Source organism: Hydra vulgaris, chromosome 12, assembly GCF_038396675.1.
Source record: "Hydra vulgaris chromosome 12, alternate assembly HydraT2T_AEP".
Classification (NCBI taxonomy): domain Eukaryota; kingdom Metazoa; phylum Cnidaria; class Hydrozoa; order Anthoathecata; family Hydridae; genus Hydra; species Hydra vulgaris.
The window spans coordinates 71,539,589-71,558,242 of record NC_088931.1 but is presented as its reverse complement, the minus strand read 5'-3'; positions in this window follow the sequence as shown (position 1 = coordinate 71,558,242).

The following is an 18,654-nucleotide window of genomic DNA, read 5'->3' as shown; positions in this document are numbered from 1 at the left end:
AGTTCTCTCTCGCAGAGTCTTGATTTGAAAAAAAAAAAAAGTAGCCTATTTAGTTTAATGAAAATCGCCGCGTAAAAGAGCTTAATATCTTCTACTTCCGTTTTGGAAATATATTTTTCGTTGCATAATTTATGGATGATCCCTATATGTTTTAAATAGCATTTTTACAAAGCAAAATTTTCATGCAATTTTAAGTACTTCAAACATATTTTCATAAATACTAAACTTTATGATTTGAAATTTTCAGGAAACACTCTTCAAATATATTCCTAGAAACTGAGTGGAAAGAAATTACTGATTTTTTGTTTCATTTTAATTTATTTCAATTTTGTATTTACGTAAAGGGTTGTAATTTTTTACGTTGACTGCAATTATGAGTTTTTTAGATGGTATGTGAATTTTTTTTTCTCGCTCATTCCCTTTATATATGTGACTTATCAGTGTACTAAATTTCATATTATATACATTAATGGCTTGTAAGTTATTGTCACAACATAGTTTTGCTCCTAAAATAGTAAAAAATGCTCATTTTGTCCTTAACCTATATTCTTTAAATTTATATTTCTTTCCAGTTTTAAAAAGTTTAAACACAAACTATTCTATATAAAAATCATATTACAATAAAAGAAAATAATTTTTTCTAGGGAAACCACCTTATGTCTGAAGAATATTTCCATTTTAACAAACTTATTGGTTTATATAACAACTCTATTGGTTTAAGATATCAAGTGTTTATCTAAAGTACTTAAGTAAGTGTATCTGTTCTAGATAGAATTTGTTGTATCTGTTCTAGGTAAAAATTGTTGTATATGCTCAAGGTAGAAATTGTTATACTTAGGCTATAATCAGTTTACTTTACAAGTTTACAATTGATTGATCTACAGACTTTAAATATTATGCAGGCTACCAATAATTGTGTTTTACAATTTATTCTTTTTTATTAATAAATTGTTTTAACTTATAAAATATTTCGGAAATGAAGTCTAGAAGATAAATCGAAAAGTTTTAATTTTGAGCTAAATATCTTGGGAAAATTTGTCGCGATAAATGTTAATGTAAATTGTTAAAGAGCAAGAAAACTGTTGAGTAAAGACTTAAAAAAATAGTAAATTGTATGAGTCGGGAAAAGATGAGAAAAAGTTTTAAAGGATGAGCAAGAAGATGAGAAAAAGTTGTAAAGCATTGTACAAGAAAAAAACGAGACGAATAAAAATTTTCAGAGCATAAAGCGACAGATACAGAAAAGGCCGTTTTCCACCATGTAGGGTTTTTCACAAAATGGGTTATCTTCGTGTGGCCACTTGAAGATAAACTTTCTTATGAAGTGTAACTTTCCGTATTGACAGTTTGCAAATTTACATTTGTAAATTTTCGGTTTATGTCTTGCTCTTTATTTGATGAATTTACTAATGCTTGCTTATGTTTAGAATGAGTTCATAGAAAATCAATAAGAACGCCAAGTTAAGAATTTTGTTTCTTTGCCACTTTACTGTTGACATCACGTGATATAATTTTCAAAACTTATTGGTTTTCGCTAATGGCGATTCGCAAAAAGTCGAAGTGAATCCGACTTTTTTTTACGCTGCAGAAACGCTGCATCAGAATAATTGCGAGAAATGTTTAATCTGCGCACAGTTATCGACAAAATAATTCGCTTCGCGAGAATATTTCGTCTTGTGGAAAACGGCCTTATAAGGACGCGGCTTTAATAACTAACGTGTCAAGTAAAAACAAATTTTGATTGATGAAATCAGAGATGATAGTTTGTTTGAGCAGCGATCAAAATAGTATTTGTAGCAATCAAAATAGTATTTGAATGATGACAGTGGCTCGAGCTTGGAAAATAGAACAAGCCCAACTTTTACAATAATTTTTTGGACCTAGTCTAGACAAGAAAGAACGTTATCAAAAGAGCCAGCCAAAGTATGACAGCAGTATTCCATACAGGGATAAATAATAAAAATTGAAGAGATAGAGAACGTAAGCGACCGTAAGAAAATTGCGAATACGATAAAAATAAAAGGTACAACCTTAGCAGATGCAAACTTTGCAATGGATTGTATATATGATTTCCATGAGAGGTTCCTAGTGAATGACTAGAAGTAAAGTATACTTTACTTCTACTAGAAGTAAAGTATACTTTACTTCTAGTAGAAGTAATGACTAGAAGTAAAGTATACTTTACTTCTAGTCATTCACTAGGAACCTCTCATGGAAATCATATATACAATCCATTGCAAAGTTTGCATCTGCTAAGGTTGTACCTTTTATTTTTATCGTATTCACAATTTTAAACTCTTACAGAGTCCTCTATAGAGGACTCTGTAAGAGTCTAACCATTCTTCAATATAGGAATATCAATCAGTATAATAATATCGCACTTTATATTTTTATTTAATTTTATAAATCTTTATTTAAAATTCAAAAGCATTACAAGTAATGAATTATACAGTTTTATCTGTCTTTAAATATTAAACAAAAGCTTGTTAAAAATGCAGGTAAAAAAATATATCATTTGTGCATTGAAAAGGCAATGCAGCTCACAATGTTTCGTGGCAGAGAGACGTCATCACAATATCATCACAAACAGTGCAGAGATATTTTTGAATAAAGGTTTTTGATAGGTAGTGGTCTTTACTGTATTCAGAGTAAATGGAAATCTGTTTAAGTTTCTGTTGTTGTTGTGAGCTTATTTAGTAGTTATGGGATGGCATGAGTTAGCAAGGGTCTTTTTAAGGGTATTAATACAGATCTCATCTAGTAACTCTTCAATGTCAAAGCTAGAGATGTGCCGGAACTAGTTTATGCCGAGTTCCTGATTTCGGGTACCCGGTAAAAAACACCGGGTCCAAGTACGGGTACCCGGCACAGGGTTTATAATAACAAGTATATAAGCTTGTGAAATCTCTAGTGCTGAATCGTTTTTACAAAATAACGCTACACTGTGGAAAATAAAGATCTGTTTTAGATCAAAAGTCAATAACTTTTTTGTTACTAAAGATTAAGTGTCGAAATTTTGCACTAATGTAAATTAGTATTTGACGCTTCTAAGGAAGTATTTTTTTTTTAAAAAAAAAAAAAATTTAATATAAAAGTTGTAAATAAAAATTAAAAACTTCAAAATTGTCATTTTAATTTTATTTTTAACTAAACATGTTCTTTTTAAATTATATGAAAAATTTTTAAAAGTATTCAAAACAAAATACAAAAAGTGCTTATTCAATCGGAAAATATATTCATATTAAATTTATATATATATATATAAAACATTTATACGAGCTTTCGGCTAAACTCTAGACAAAAAATAAGCACGTACTTTTTAAACTTTTTAACAAACGTTTTCTTTTTTAAGGCTTAATTGCTTTATTAATTTGATTTTTTAATTGTTGCGTGTATTTAATCAATTTGCATATATTTTAATATTTGCATGAATATTTTCAAGAGTTAATAAAATACTTATTATAGAAATATTCATAATAGTTTATTAATAACAATTTTTATACAGTGAATTTTAATGGAATAAATTATAGGTCGACTTTTAAAAGGTGCTAAGTATCTTCATCAAGTTCTTGGACATTTTGCTGGTGATGTAAGGATTGGAAGTTTACAGAAGAGTATGAAATACGTTCTCATTTGTAGTTAATCAAGAACATTTCCTGAGGTGACGAAGGCAAAATTTTTTATAATCTTTAGTACCGGATTCTTGCGCATCTTCTGAAAGTTGACCGATAAGCAGTACTGCAAAATGTTTTATGATATTTTCTCCGTGAATTAAAATTTCGTGTGCTGAAGAAGGCATATAGTACCGGCTATAATTACTCACATAAATGTGGGCAGCTTCTGTAGCATTAAAATTATGTAACTGTCGCTTAATTATGTAAAGTCGCTTAATTATGTAAAGTCGCAAAATTATGTAAAGTTGCTTAATCAATTTTTCATTTACTCAAGTGATTCAGAAGAGCTGCTTGCATTGTTAAAAAAATCTCTAATATTACCATCGTTGTATTACAACTTACTTGTTTTGGTTTGTTGATGATTAACCTTAGTTGCTCATAAAAACGTTTCTGTACTTAAAGTCATCTTCACTTTCTTTTGTCATTTTTTTTCTTTACTTTTACATGACCATGTTCAGATAGATAGGTTATAGGAAATATGTTATACCATTTCCATACATCGAATCCAGGCATGTAATGTCGACAGTGCGTATTGATAAGAACTTTCATTTTCAGTTCACGGAGACACTTTAGTCAAATCGTTCAATTGTCGTGAAGTAGCTCCACATGATCTACATGTAGACGCAAAAGGCGTACCCGTTAATACCTGAGACACTTTTCCATCTATCATTGTTAAAAAAAGTTCGCGTTTCACTTGTATTCCTTTACAACTTTTGTTAATTATAGATGACCGTAAAGAGTATACTAGGCTTTTTATTTCATCAACAACAATCTTTTTTCTCAAGAGTCTCTTTGCAAAATTCTATGCATATAGTTCGACAAAACGTACAGGCGAAGGAGTCGGATTTTGCCAAACAACTGCGCTAGTTACCTCATCAACTAATCTGATTGGTACCAAAGAACTAATAAATAAATTTGCATCAGAAATAAGTTCAGATTCCTCTGAAAGTTTCTGCTTGTACTCGCTTCGGCCAGTGGAGCCATCACAACCCCATTTACTATACAAAATTAATTGTTCAAATTTATTATTGTACACGGAGTCTATAGTCAAAATTTTAACTACAGTGTGATCCAATAAATCTTTCAGCTCCACAATTTTTGCATCTGTATTCGAAATATCTATTGCAGAAGATGGTGGATAGCAGGTCTGTTTGATTTCTTTCGACTTGTAATATGGTGGGAATAAAGAACTGTTTTTTTGTATGTCAACTTCCTCAAGTATTGTGCTTTAATTAAATCTAAATCAACAAACACACTAAGTGCTTCTTCATCCGTCAGTAAAGCGTTTGTGTTTTCCATAAAACTTGAGACAGAGATCTTTTTTTCTTTCTCGGCAATCTATAATACCTTCACAAGCTTTGCTTCTGTTTCTTCTCTTATTGAATGTAATGCCTGAAGATATGCATTAAAGATGTGCTCGAATCCAATTTCCTTAATTAATGTGGAACTTTTTTTTTTACTGGTCTCTGACAAATCTTCATAAGACATGCACGGTCTTCCACGTTTTTCAAACAATGTATATGGCTTGGGGTCTGTTATTGGTTTTTTTGATTTTGATAAAAATACACTATATTCAGAATCTAACCAATTACTGTTGTTAGATAAAAAAGCTTCCACTTTCCGTGACGCCTTGGTCCTTTGTGTATTAAATGACGGAACAATGTGCCTTTGAAAATCACTAACAATGAAACACAAGCTATCCTGTGAAACTTGATAGTTTTCTTTTAGAATTATTGATAATGCCTCAATTGACCTCCCCAGGAAAGTAACAGTTTACGTTTCGAACACTTGAAAGTTTTCATTTCAAAAAGTAGCCAAAGTTGGGAAGACAGGGACTAGTTTACTCGGTTTTTACTCGATGAACTCTTTAGGCTTAACGACACATTTTTTTGAAAATATTAAAGTATATTCTCAAAGAGTATGAATTTGGGTAACTTATAAAAGTTGCATTCATTTACAAAAAAAATTCTTGGGGTCTTCCCGGGCCCTCAAAAAAAAAAAAAAAAATTGCGCTGACTGCTTATACACAAGGGGTAAGTTGACTCAAAACAATAAAAATTAAAATTTAAAGTCCTGTTTATATGTATTCCAATAATATTTTAACCCCCACCCCCTATTTTTTTAAAGGAATTATAAGTGAAATATACTTTTTTTAATATCATCAAACTTTTGAATCAAGTCACTGTAACATTTTACGTCAAAGAGTAAACATAATTAAAAAGTATAAAAAAGTGAAAAAAGTGAAAACAAAACAGTATTCCCAATTTATGGTTATACTATATAAATTAAAACGTATATCGTTTTATTATAAGAATACTTTCAACTAATTTGCTAGCAGCATCTAATGCAAATGAAAAACAAAGAGTTTCCGATTATGCATGACTCGTGAGCCCAAAAGTGGCATTGGGTTCATTGAACCCAGACTTCTTCTGGTTTACTTTTAGAGAACATTCTAACACAAATCAAACAAAAACACTCCTTTTCTACAGAACTATTTGGACGATTCAAGCTTTTTTCCATTAAGTGTATACTTCCTTTACTAGTTGATCTTTTACTCATCTTAATACTATCTTAGCTTTTTTGCATTGGAACTAGGGTGCATTGTCATCAATGCATCGCAAGCTGTGTTTGTGTATTTTTTAAAAGATTCAAATACACTTCGATCAAGTGGTTGAAGTTTGGGGCTGCAATGAGGAGTAAATGAGCAAAACCCCATTTTCTTTGAAATAATCTTAAGCCTCTACTGAAAAATGAGAGTCATGATTTTCTAATAGCAACAAAACGGGTTGTTCTTTTGTACTTCAGGCATATTTGACAGAATGATGGGAAACTGCAAAAATTAAACTTCGGTCATCCAACCAGATGAGTTTGCAGCGCCTTCACTTCCATTAAGAGCACCATTTAAAAAATAGCTATTAAATTTTACACGAGGAAATAACGGAATAAAAAACGGAGGAATTGAATTTCCACTGGCAGAAACAATAACTGCCACAGTTACTAAATTGCCTCTCTCAGCCGAAGTAACACGTCCAATTTGTTTTAAACCTTTTCTTCCTACAATATGATCTGGAGTTTGAACTGTGGTAATACTAGTTTCATCCATATTCCAAATATCTCCATTTTCCAACTTTAAACGATTAAGAACAGTTTGTAAATTGTTGTAAAACTTTTGAACATTTGTTGGATTAAAACTGGAAACATGTGCTTGACTTGTTATCTCAGGTTTTGTTATTAACTATTTTTTGTGCCTTTTGAGGTAAGCACTAAACCAGTCTTCTCCAGCTGCTTCATTTGCGCTCCAATTATGAGGCATTTTTATGCTATTTGCTTTTCCATACTGATAAGCTAGTTTCCTCACTTCCAAAGGAAAACACAGTTATAAATTATAACTGCTATGCTCTTTAACACACGCACCCAGGGGCATCACTAGGGGTGCGGGCCGCACCAGGTGACACCATCAAGAGGTGACACCAAAAAATGATAAAAAATTTAATTTATTATACCAAAATCTACTAAGATACACCAAAAATCTAACAAATTCTAAAATCAAATTCTAAAAATAAAGAATTCCAAAATAATTCTAAAAATAACGAATTCTAAAAATCTAACAAAATAAACATTTATTTTAAATATTAATTTATTTAAATAAAATACGTGGTTACCTTGGATGTACAGTTACAACTAAACAGGAATTTTAATTTAAGGTATATTGATCTTATATATTTATAAATAATAATTTATATACTTTATTAATAAAACCCATTCGTTATTATTATTTTAAGAACAACCAACATTTCAAAAAATCTTTTTAAAATTGATCACAGCGTTGACTAATCATATTTAACTGAGAATTAGCTGTTTGCCAAATAGCCATCATTACCAACATATTATATATATATATATATATATATATATATATATATATATATATATATATATATATATATATATATATATATATATATATATATATATATATATATATATATATATACATATATTATATATATATATATTAGTATAGAATGTTCCATCTTGCCACATGGAATGCACAAATCATAGAGGCCTAGTGGATGAGAGCTGCGAAAAGCTAAAAAGTGGCTCTAACTACTTTGCGGACGTGGCGCAGTGGTTAGAGCGCAGTGGTTAGCTTGCTTTAGAAGCAGGAGATCCAGGTTCATAACGAACTCTGGACATATATTCGCGTCACTGTAAGGAAGGAGGCGTGAACTTCCTAGTTAAATGCACTTCCGCGGTGCTCTGTGACAAGACCGTTAGGTCTTTTTGGGGCACCCTAATAACAAAACAACAGAAAAAAAAGGATGTGAATCACTAAAAGATTGATGCGGAAATACACAATGAAATAGCAATGAATGACTTTGAAAGAAAAGTGCATGCTGAAAATGAGAAAAATAGAATAATTTATCTGATGCTTCTTTCTGGAATGCACCTGTTCCAGATTATTTTAGAGTTGAAATTATCAAAAGAGGAAGTGGTTCTTTTTTAGAACAAGGATGGGTCTTTCAGTACAGTGGCAAGGCAATATGCAAAGACTAAAGGAGATATGCGCCATCTGTCTATAGAATGTTTCTACACGAAGATGCTAAATGGTGAGAAAATACTGCGGTCATGGATGGTTTACTCGCTCATCAGTGAGAAATTGTACAATTTTTGCTGCAGACTCTTTATTGTTAATGTAACAGAACAAAAATTAAAATTTGTCACTGGGTTTCAGCAGTGGTGGAAGCTGAGCCCAAAATTACATAGTCATGAGATATCAGATGACGATCTAGATTGTCATCAATCAGATATGTGTTAATCTACCACGGAAAGTTAGAGAAGTGTTTCTTAGATTTTTTCCTTTAAATGGTGAGAAAGTGATTAGAAAGTGATGGAGTTGACATAATGACATGCAGAGCGCAAGGTTATGATAATGCTGCCGCAATGTCTGGAATTAATGGAGGTGTTCAAGCCATTCTGAAAAGAAAGAACAAGAAAGCTATTTTTATCGGATGCGTAGATTATTCGCTTAACACTCTTTTTCTGAAAATGATTTATGTGTAACATTTTTTGGAACTCTTGAGAGAATGTATTTATTCTTTGCTGCTTCCACCCATCGATGGGATGTTTTAATTGAACACGCTGCAATTTTGGTTAATAGGCTATCAAAAACACGCTGGAGTGCACATCATGCTGCTGTTAAACCGGTAAAAGATAAGTTTGATGAATATGTGGCGGCGATTAAAACTCTATGTGATCTTCGTGAAAATGTGGAAACAAGAGGTGCAGCACAAGGTATTTTACCTGCTGTCTGTGATTTCACGTTTTTATGCTACTTTTACTTTTGGGCTGCTTTACTTGAGGAAGTTAATTTGACACAGCAGTATCTGCAGACTAAAGGCTTAACTCTTGACAAAGTAGTAACCAAGTTAGAGGCATGAAGACTTTTTCTGCACGAGAAGTGCAGTCACTTAGTGGAGCATGCAATTGAAGAGGCACTTTTAAAAGCAGACCAATTTTGAAAAACAGTAGAATAAAGATTAAGGTTCAAGAAGAGAATGACAGGAGAACAACTCAGAGATGCTGGACTCACTATGCAAGAAAAAACCAATAGGGCAATGCTGGAGTGTATTGATCGTTTTATTTCTGAACTGCAGACCAGATCAACAGCGATCAAGGAAGTACCAAATGTTTGAGGCTGTTCAAGCTAAGTGTCTTCTATCAGCAACTGAAGAAGAGTTGAGGTGTTCAGAGATTGACCACTTTTTATAATGAGCTATCCGAAGTAGAGCTTTTAAAAGAAATGCCAAGGCTGAGAAGTCTCATGTTTTGCTTAAAGTATTGAAGATATATTGTTCATTTTTTTTTCCTTATTAACTTTTTAATTATTTTACTTATATTACTATATTTATAGGTTATAGATGGTGCAGGAATACTTTTTGTAATGTTTAATTAAATTGTTGAATTAAAATCATACTTCAAGCTTATCTAGTTTTTTTTCTTTTACATAATGTTAATTTTAACTGTTTTCAAGGGATGATACCATCAATGTCCACCCCGGGTGTCACCCATGCTAGCTACGCCACTGCACGCACACACATATATTAACACATACATACAGTTTTAAAATATAACTGATATGTCCTTTAAGACCATTGAGCACAAGAAATAATTTTTTGATATTTTTGAGGAATAAAAAAAGATATGTATAATCCTCAAACATTATTGTCATTAAGTTAGAGGTAGGGATGGCAAAAATCCCGGAAATTCTCAATCCCAGGATTTCGGGATTACAAATTTGTCCCCGGGAAATCCCGGGAAATCCCGGGATTGAATGAAAAACTTACAATCATAGAAGATAAAGCCTGCGAAGAACTTTTAATTATCAAACACTATTATATGATTAATTTAACTGATGAAGTAAAGTAATTTAAACTATAAATAACACCTTTAAACGATAACACAAAATAACAATGTTTAAAAATAATATAAGTATACATTAATATATAAGAGTTATAATTCGTTTTGAAAGCTCCACCTTAAAAAACTCAAAGCGTCCATCATTTCATCGTTTAATCGTGTTCGATTTTTAGAGCATAAAAACCCAGCGGCTGAGAATGCTCGTTCAGACTCTACACTTGTTGGTCGTGTAGATAGAATATAGCTATACACTTTTTGAAGGTGATCACCTCTTGTGCCACCACTTTCAACTAAAAACATTTCTTTTTGAATCTTAGAAGTTATACTTTCTACCCTTATAGGTGTTGTTCGTATAGCTATCAATCCTTTTTCCATAACTTCGTTTAATTGTTCACTAATTGTTTTGACTTTCTTATCACCTTCGTTGCTTCTTAAAACCTGGTTTAGCTGAACATCACAACTGCTGTCTGCTGCTGATGCTATATCTGCGGGATGAAAACGCTTTATCATGCTTACTATAATCTTTTTATTTTGATTACTTGTATTTGGTACAAAAACATCTGTGATTTTTGTTGATGTAACCTGGCCATTATGAAGATAATAAACTTAATGGTGTTCTCCTCTCTTTAATTCGGTGACTCAAAGCAGCATACAGTTTATTCCCGATTTCAGATTTTTGTTGTTTTATTTTGGTCAACATAAACTCTACTGCAATGTCAGCTGTAATTAAAGTTTCGTCTCGTCGACAAAGTGCTTCCACAGTGGCTTTAACAGGAGTCAAAAGTGCTACTAAATCAGATACAATTTTATATTCATTTTCGTCCATCTTAATTGAATCGTCAATTTTGGAATCTAATTCTAAATCTAGAAATGCCTTTTTAACACAATATTTTAATTTGTAAAATCTTTCGAGCATAAGCAATAAGCTGCTCCATCGGGTTTTACAATCCATAATCAAATGGATGACCTTTCCAAACTCAATTTTTACGTACTTTTGTAAATAATTTTTATTTTTAGTTGGGGACCTTTTAAAGATTTTTACAATTTTCCTGACCTTTGTTAAAACAGGTCCAAAAACTTGGTGTTTAATAGTAACCTCAGAGGTTTCATAAAACAAAAATGAATTATTTGAATCTTGAATACAATCTTCCTCTTCAGAAGCATAGTCATTAATACAATCATTATCTTTTTCTTCATCACTGTGGTTCTCTAAACTTGCAAAGGTAGTGTGCTCATCATCTAAAATTTCATCGATTTCCAAGTAATTGGGGTCATTTTTATAAAGAACTGATATTACTGCCAGCTGTAGAGCGTGGGCAAAGCATAGTTGTTGATCACTTTCTATAATTTTTCCAAGTTTCTTCATGACGCTTGCACCATCCGTGGTAATACCAATGATATCGTCCTCAAGTTTTATTTTAAAATTGTTGAGTCTTTCGTTTAGAAGTGAAACGCACTTTTCTGCTGGCATAGATCCTAAAATGCGAATCAAACCTAAATTCCAATAACTTTTCAACTCGTGTACGTTCACATTCATGTATCTGCAGTTTCCAAAAGAAGTCCACTCATCAAGCGTTAAGGAAAACTTGAAGCCTCTTGATATTTGATCAATTATTTCCTTTATAACTAGTTTTTTAACCTGTTCATAGTACTCTAACACCATTTTTCGAATAGTGTTTCGTGATTTTGGGACATTTTTAAAGCCTCGTGCAACTAACCCAGCTCGTATATCAGAAGAGTTGCAAATTGTATTAAATGATATACCATCTTTTGCTGCCATACGGGCAAATACTTCAGGTAGGCATTCATCTTTTTTCGATGTTGTTGGAAAATAACTTGTGATTTTCGGTTTTTTCTTTTTCGGTTCTAATAATTCTTTTGAAGTTGAAGGTGTCGTGGATAAACTTGTTTCCTGCGATGTTAATTTAATTTTATGTATGGAAAGTAAATGGGTATGAAGACCTTTTGTTGAACCACCAGCAATTTTTAATATTTTTTTGCATGTAATTACTTTGCATAAAGCTGTTTCATCTGCTCCTTTTAAAAAATGTTTCCATATGAGATTTGTGCTGTTGAATTCAGCTTAGTTAGTCATGGTATTAGGCTAATTTCTATCTTATTGAAAAAAAAAAGTTATATTTTAAGCTATTTATTGACTAATTATCTTTATTCATAATTCAAAATGAACCTATGTGAAAACAATTATACTTCGAATTAATAAATAAAGTTTATTTAATATACCTTCCGTATTTGATAACTTTTAATGTTAAAGAACTTGTGACAATCACGCCAACGTTAAGAATTTAAAAAATAAAAGGAAAACATTGCATGGAGAATAAGCAGCTCAACAAATTTTATAGCGAAAATTTAGACATTTTAAATAAATAAATTAAGTTTAATCAATTTTTGTTTTTATTTATTGTTTATTACAATCCCGAAATCCCGGGAAATTTTAGAGACTAATCCCGGGATTTCGGGATCATGAATTTGTCTGTAATCCCGGGATTTCGCGATCCCGGGATCCCGGGATTGCCATCCCTAGTTAGAGGCTCTATGAAGGTCATTAATATAAGTAAGAAATAATAGTGGAATCCTGTAGAGCTTCATATGACATTTCTAAAACGTTAGAAGAGGAGGAATGTATTAATGTTAACAAATTATTTACGATTTTTGAAGTAATTTTTTAATAATATTGAGACTTTGCCAGCAATACCATAATGTTTAAATTTTTTTATGAGATTGTTGTAATCGATTGTATCAAAAGCTATATATATAAGTCTATAAAAATGATTATATAAGTTGAGATTTTTCAAAGGGATTTGTAATGCATCGAGTGAGTTAAACCACTGCATATTCAGTAAAGTAATTTTTTTAAAAATTGTACTGATTATCATAGAGTATATTATTTACAGAGAGATGATTAAATATTCGGTTGAATAAAATTTTTTCTAAAATTTTGGAAATAACAGCTAGGGCTAAGATTAAACGATAATTACTAACATTTTTTAGTTCGCCATTTAAACTAGTTGTTAGTAGAAACTCAAAATTATTTTATAGGAGTTAACATGTCTGGAATGTTTTTAAATAAGTTTGCTCTTACAGATACAAAAAAATTTGTTTAATTAACTTGCAATTTTTTTTGGATTATCTACATTTTCACTATTAATTTTTATAGCTTTAGATATATACAAGAACATTTAGGAGGCAAAACAAAAAAACTCAACTATGATCCAACTTCACAAGTAATTCGTAAAGTTCAAAACAAACTCAGAAAACGAAATAAAGCAGATCGATTTACGGCTAAAGAATATAAAGATCTTTACCCGAGTGATACAACCTCGTTTGTATGGAGTCATAAAAGCCGACAAACCTTAAAAAAACTACCCGATGCGAGTTATCGTAAGCATTATTGGAACGGGTGGATACAAAATTTCAAAGTTCATAACTGATATGATACAACCCATCCTCAATAAAAACAATACACATTTAAAAAATTCTCAACAATTTTTAACCTTAGGTAAATCATGAAACATTGACAGTGATAGATCCAAGTGTGTTTTGATATCATTAATCTATATCCTTCAGTCCTAGTAAAATAAGTAATAGTTGTCCTTATTGAGAGACTAAAAAATTATCATAGTTTTGCATCAAAATATGCCTCTTATAAGATAAAAACACAAAAAATATGACCATATAAACTCCACTCAATTTGAGGGGGGTTGCAAATTTTATATAGTCATAATTTTTGAACGCTCAGAAATTATACTATGAAACTTAAAATTTTTCGATGAATATAAGTCTACTTGAAAATAGTACAAAAATTGTTTCATCGAATTGTTGCTCTCACGTTTGCGGCAGAGGGACAAAAATTTTGAGTCTTTGTTGTTCCCTGGATCCAATCATCGCAATTTTTTGCAAAGGATCCTTATTTGACATAAGTATAAACATATATATGTTTAGAGTTTGCTCCATATCTGGAAGTTTGATATCTCGAAGACCAAAAACGCTGGCGCCACCCCTGTATTTATATATATATATACATATATATATATATATATATATATATATATATATATATATATATATATATATGTATATTTATATATATATAAATATATATATATAAATATATATATATATATATATATATATATATATATATATATATATATATATATATATATATATATATTCAAGTAACTGATGAGGGTATTTCAGATCACTATATGATTCGAGTTGCACTTTATCATCAACTTTCAAATAGTAAAACTGTTTGGTTTTCAAAACGAATCTTTAGAAAACTAAACTTGTCATGCTTTGTAAAAGAATTGCAAGTGATGCTATGTTGCTTATCACCTGAAAACAATGTGGATGATTATGCTGAACAAATAAGAGCAAATATAACAACTGTTCTCGATCATTTTTCACCCATTTGGAAATATTCAATGCGACCTGGTAAACATGATGATAAATTGTTATCTTTAGATGCCAAGAAAAAAAAAGTCAGACGTCTTAAACGGGAGCGTTGTTATAAAAAAACTGGAAACTTATCAGATAAAAAACTATATCAAATTGCATGCCGTAAGGCATCAGCAGCAATTCATAAATTCATGTAATCATTATAAGGCAAAACTAAATTCAGCATATGGTAACCAGAAAGAAACATGGAATATTGTCAAGAAATTACTACATTCAAATAGTTCTAAAATTAAAAACACAATACCAGAGGGAAAATGCAACATAATAAGTCAATATTTCATACGCAAACTTGAAAGTATAAAAATACTATCCAGGAAAGGCTTGCAAAAAACCCAAAATCTAAATTCATCGCAGAGTTATATCCCCCGGTAGATATTTTAACAACATTTGGTACAGTCACACCTACAGATGTGTCAAACTTTTCGGTTCAGTTATAGCTCACCTTGCTGACCTCTCATTCAAACTTTTCTGGAATTTTTCTAGCCTCTTATAAAGTTGCTCAAATAACTTCCACACGTAACTTCATCTAATAACTTCAATCCTTTACAATCTGGTTTTAGATTGAATCACTCAACCAAAAAAGCACTATTAAAGATATGCAATGACATCCGGCTAAATATTGATGATGCTTTGAACACTATTCTCCTATCTCTGGATATATCTTCAGCATTTAATACAATTTACTACAGCCTGCTGATTGCCCGTATTAAGGAGGAACTTGGTGTCATAGATATTGCACTAAAATGGCTGACATCATACTTGTACTCTCAAAAGTCTTATTTTCTATTGGATTAAAAAAATCTAGACTGATAGCAAGTTCAACAAGAGTACCACAGGGTAGTGTAATAGGCCCATTTCTATTTTCCATGTTTGCTTCACTTATATATCGTATTATAGCTAAACTCGGTACCAATCATCATCAATATGCTAATGATACCCAACTTTATGCTGTCATCAGCCCAGGTAAAGATAACATTAACAAAATCAATCTGTGTGCTAATGCAGTAACAAAGTGGTTTCTAGAAAATGGACTTCTGCTTAACCTAAATAAAACAGAAGCTGTTTTATTTGGATCTAGAAAACAAATTAGCAAACATAAAAATGATTCAAAAATTGTTTTTTCTAGAACAACACTAACTACGATAAATTCAGTAAAAATCCTGTGTGTCACCCTAGATTCATCGCTCTCTATGGAAAAGTACATAAACAATCCTATTAAATCCTGCAACTACCATTTTCGTGCACTTCGCCACATTCGTCCATGTCTGACTAAAGAAGCTGCAAATACAATTGCATGAAGCATTGTTAACTCTCAGCTTGACTATTGTAACAGTCTTTTATCTGGTATTTATCAAAAAAATATTAAAAAACTCCAACGAATTCAAAATAGTTTATCTCGAATCTTTTTCCATTCTCTTATTCGTTTAAATTCAGAAATATTGCTGAAATCTCTTTATCGGTTTCCAATAAATCAAAGAATAATCTATAAGATATCAGTAATCACATATAAAATTTTATTACCTAAATCTTCTGCATATTTATTTGAACTCTTAGAAGTCCGAACTTCAAAACAAAATTCTAGATCATTAGACAGTTTTCAACTTACACGTCGTCAACAAAAAACTTCTCTGGGCTCAGAGTTCGAATTTGGAATGGTTTGTCTATGAACACGCGAAACTCAACCTCTTTAGAAACATTTAAAAAAGGACTAAAATATGAACTTTTTATAAACGCTTTTCAAACTCATAGCTAACTTATTTTAGTACTTCTGAATTACTTCATCACTATTGTCATTGTTGTAAATAATGGCACTTTAATGTCTAGTTATTATTATTATTTTTATTATTGTTATTATTATTATTTTTATTATTCCCAGTAAACACACAAACGTCTATTAAACGTCAAAACAACGTTTTAACAGAACGTTTGGATCGATTATTCGTTTAGAATAAAATCCAGATTAGCGTTTAGAACAAACGTCCATAAAACGTCTATACTCTTTCGTTTTTTAGACGTTTGTTATAGGATTATTATACGTATATAAAGCGTTTAGATTTTGTCTAACTTACGTTTAAATCTAATCTAATTAACGTATATAAAGCGTTTAGATTTAGTCTAAGTAAACGTATATTAAACTTTTAGATCTTGTCTAATAGTTTCCTTGATTTAGTTAACGTAATTTCAATTCATTTAAGTTTTAAAACTAATATAAATTAAAATTACGTTATAACTTTTTAACTTTATATAAGTTATAAGAGCTATATAGGTCTTGAAATTTATAAATAAGATATTGTCATAAAAGCGATGAAATTTATAAATAAGGTATAGTTATAAATGACCTGGTTTTAATTTTGGTATTTTTAATAACTATCATAATATGTTTATAAACTTTTATACTACATTTCTTATACTATAGTTTTATTTTATAAAACTATATATAAAGTTATAAACTTATGTAAATTTTATTTTAATAATTTAATTGATCTGTTGGCCTTTAGGAAGGTAGATTTGTATAGTAGTTTAGTAACTTCCATGAATTAAAATGGCGCACCTAACACTCGTTTATTACTTATTTATCAGTCGTTTTGCATTCAGTTGTTGTAAGGAAGTGGATCTTGAAAACGTATTAAAGTCTAATTTAATTATTTAGCTAATAAAATAATTTTTTTTTAATGAGTTTTAATTATGCTTATCTAAACCGCGTGACTTAAGCAGTGAAGAGAAGTTTCTGACCAATGGCTATATTACTATATTATAGTACAATAAACGTTTATTAAACGTCGATTAAACGTTTAGAATAACAACTTATATTAGTCAATATTGTAAACGTTTGATCGACGTTAAATAAACGTATATATTAAAAATTTAAAGCGTAGATTTCAAATCTATAAGTATTTACGTTTAATTAAGGTCGTTTAAAGGTTTACAATGTTACTAATGTAAGTCGATATTCTAGGCATTAAATTGACGTTTAGTAAACTTATATATAAAATAGTTTGAAATATACATTTCAAATCAAGCGTCGATTTTTAGTCAATAATAGGTCGCTAAACGTTTTTTCCGTTTTTCGATCGATTTTGACTAAATATTGACCAATTCTGAACCAATCTGTGTTTACTGGGTTATTATATATATTTAAACAACTTAAAAATGTATTCTACAAAATGGAGTGCTTAATGTTCTTAAAAGAACAGAGCAATCATAAATTAGTAGAAAATCACTTAACAAAATTTTTTTTCATTTAACACTGTTTCATCAATACTCATCAGATATATATATATACACTTGATAAGGGTATTCTATCTATATATAAGTGAGTATATCTATACTCCCTTCAAATATTAAACAAAAATTAATTCAAAAAAATAAAGAGTTACATCCACATAGAAGTTTTTATTTAACTATATATTAAACTATTTAAAGATGTCTTTTAAAATTCACTTGTTATAATGTTGTTTGTTAAAGAAGCTGACGTAGTTGTTACTCTTGTTGGTTTGTTAACTAATGGAATTAAACTGTTCTGAAATAAATCATCGCGTAACTTTTTGATGTCGTTATTAGCGTGGCATTTAAAACTATATAAATTTACGTCACCAAATAAATAGCTTAATTTATTTTCTTTTTAAACTTTTTTATTAAAATATTATTACATAAAAATGTATTAAAGCTTTCGGTTATGCCAGTTGGTGGCCAATAACGGTAACTTAAAAATATATATTTTTACAGTTTTTAATAATAAAATAAAATAACTTCTATTTATAAAACTAAAATATTTGGTAATAATTATTCGGTCTATTCGGCTACTTTTTTTACTAATACTATATGGAAAAATACCAAATTCCAGATTGTAACGAAAAAAACATATAAAAGCAGATTAGATATAACAATTTTTTTTATTTTCAAATAACTGACGTATTTGATACCTAAAATCTATAGGTGGCAAGTTATGATAAAAACAATTTCTTTGGTAGCAAATGATTGCGTTTTTCCTCTTAAACTAATCATACTTCCACAAATAGCTATTCACTATCCCCACAACACTGTCACCAGCATATAATAAGAAAATTTCAGCAAGTTCTGT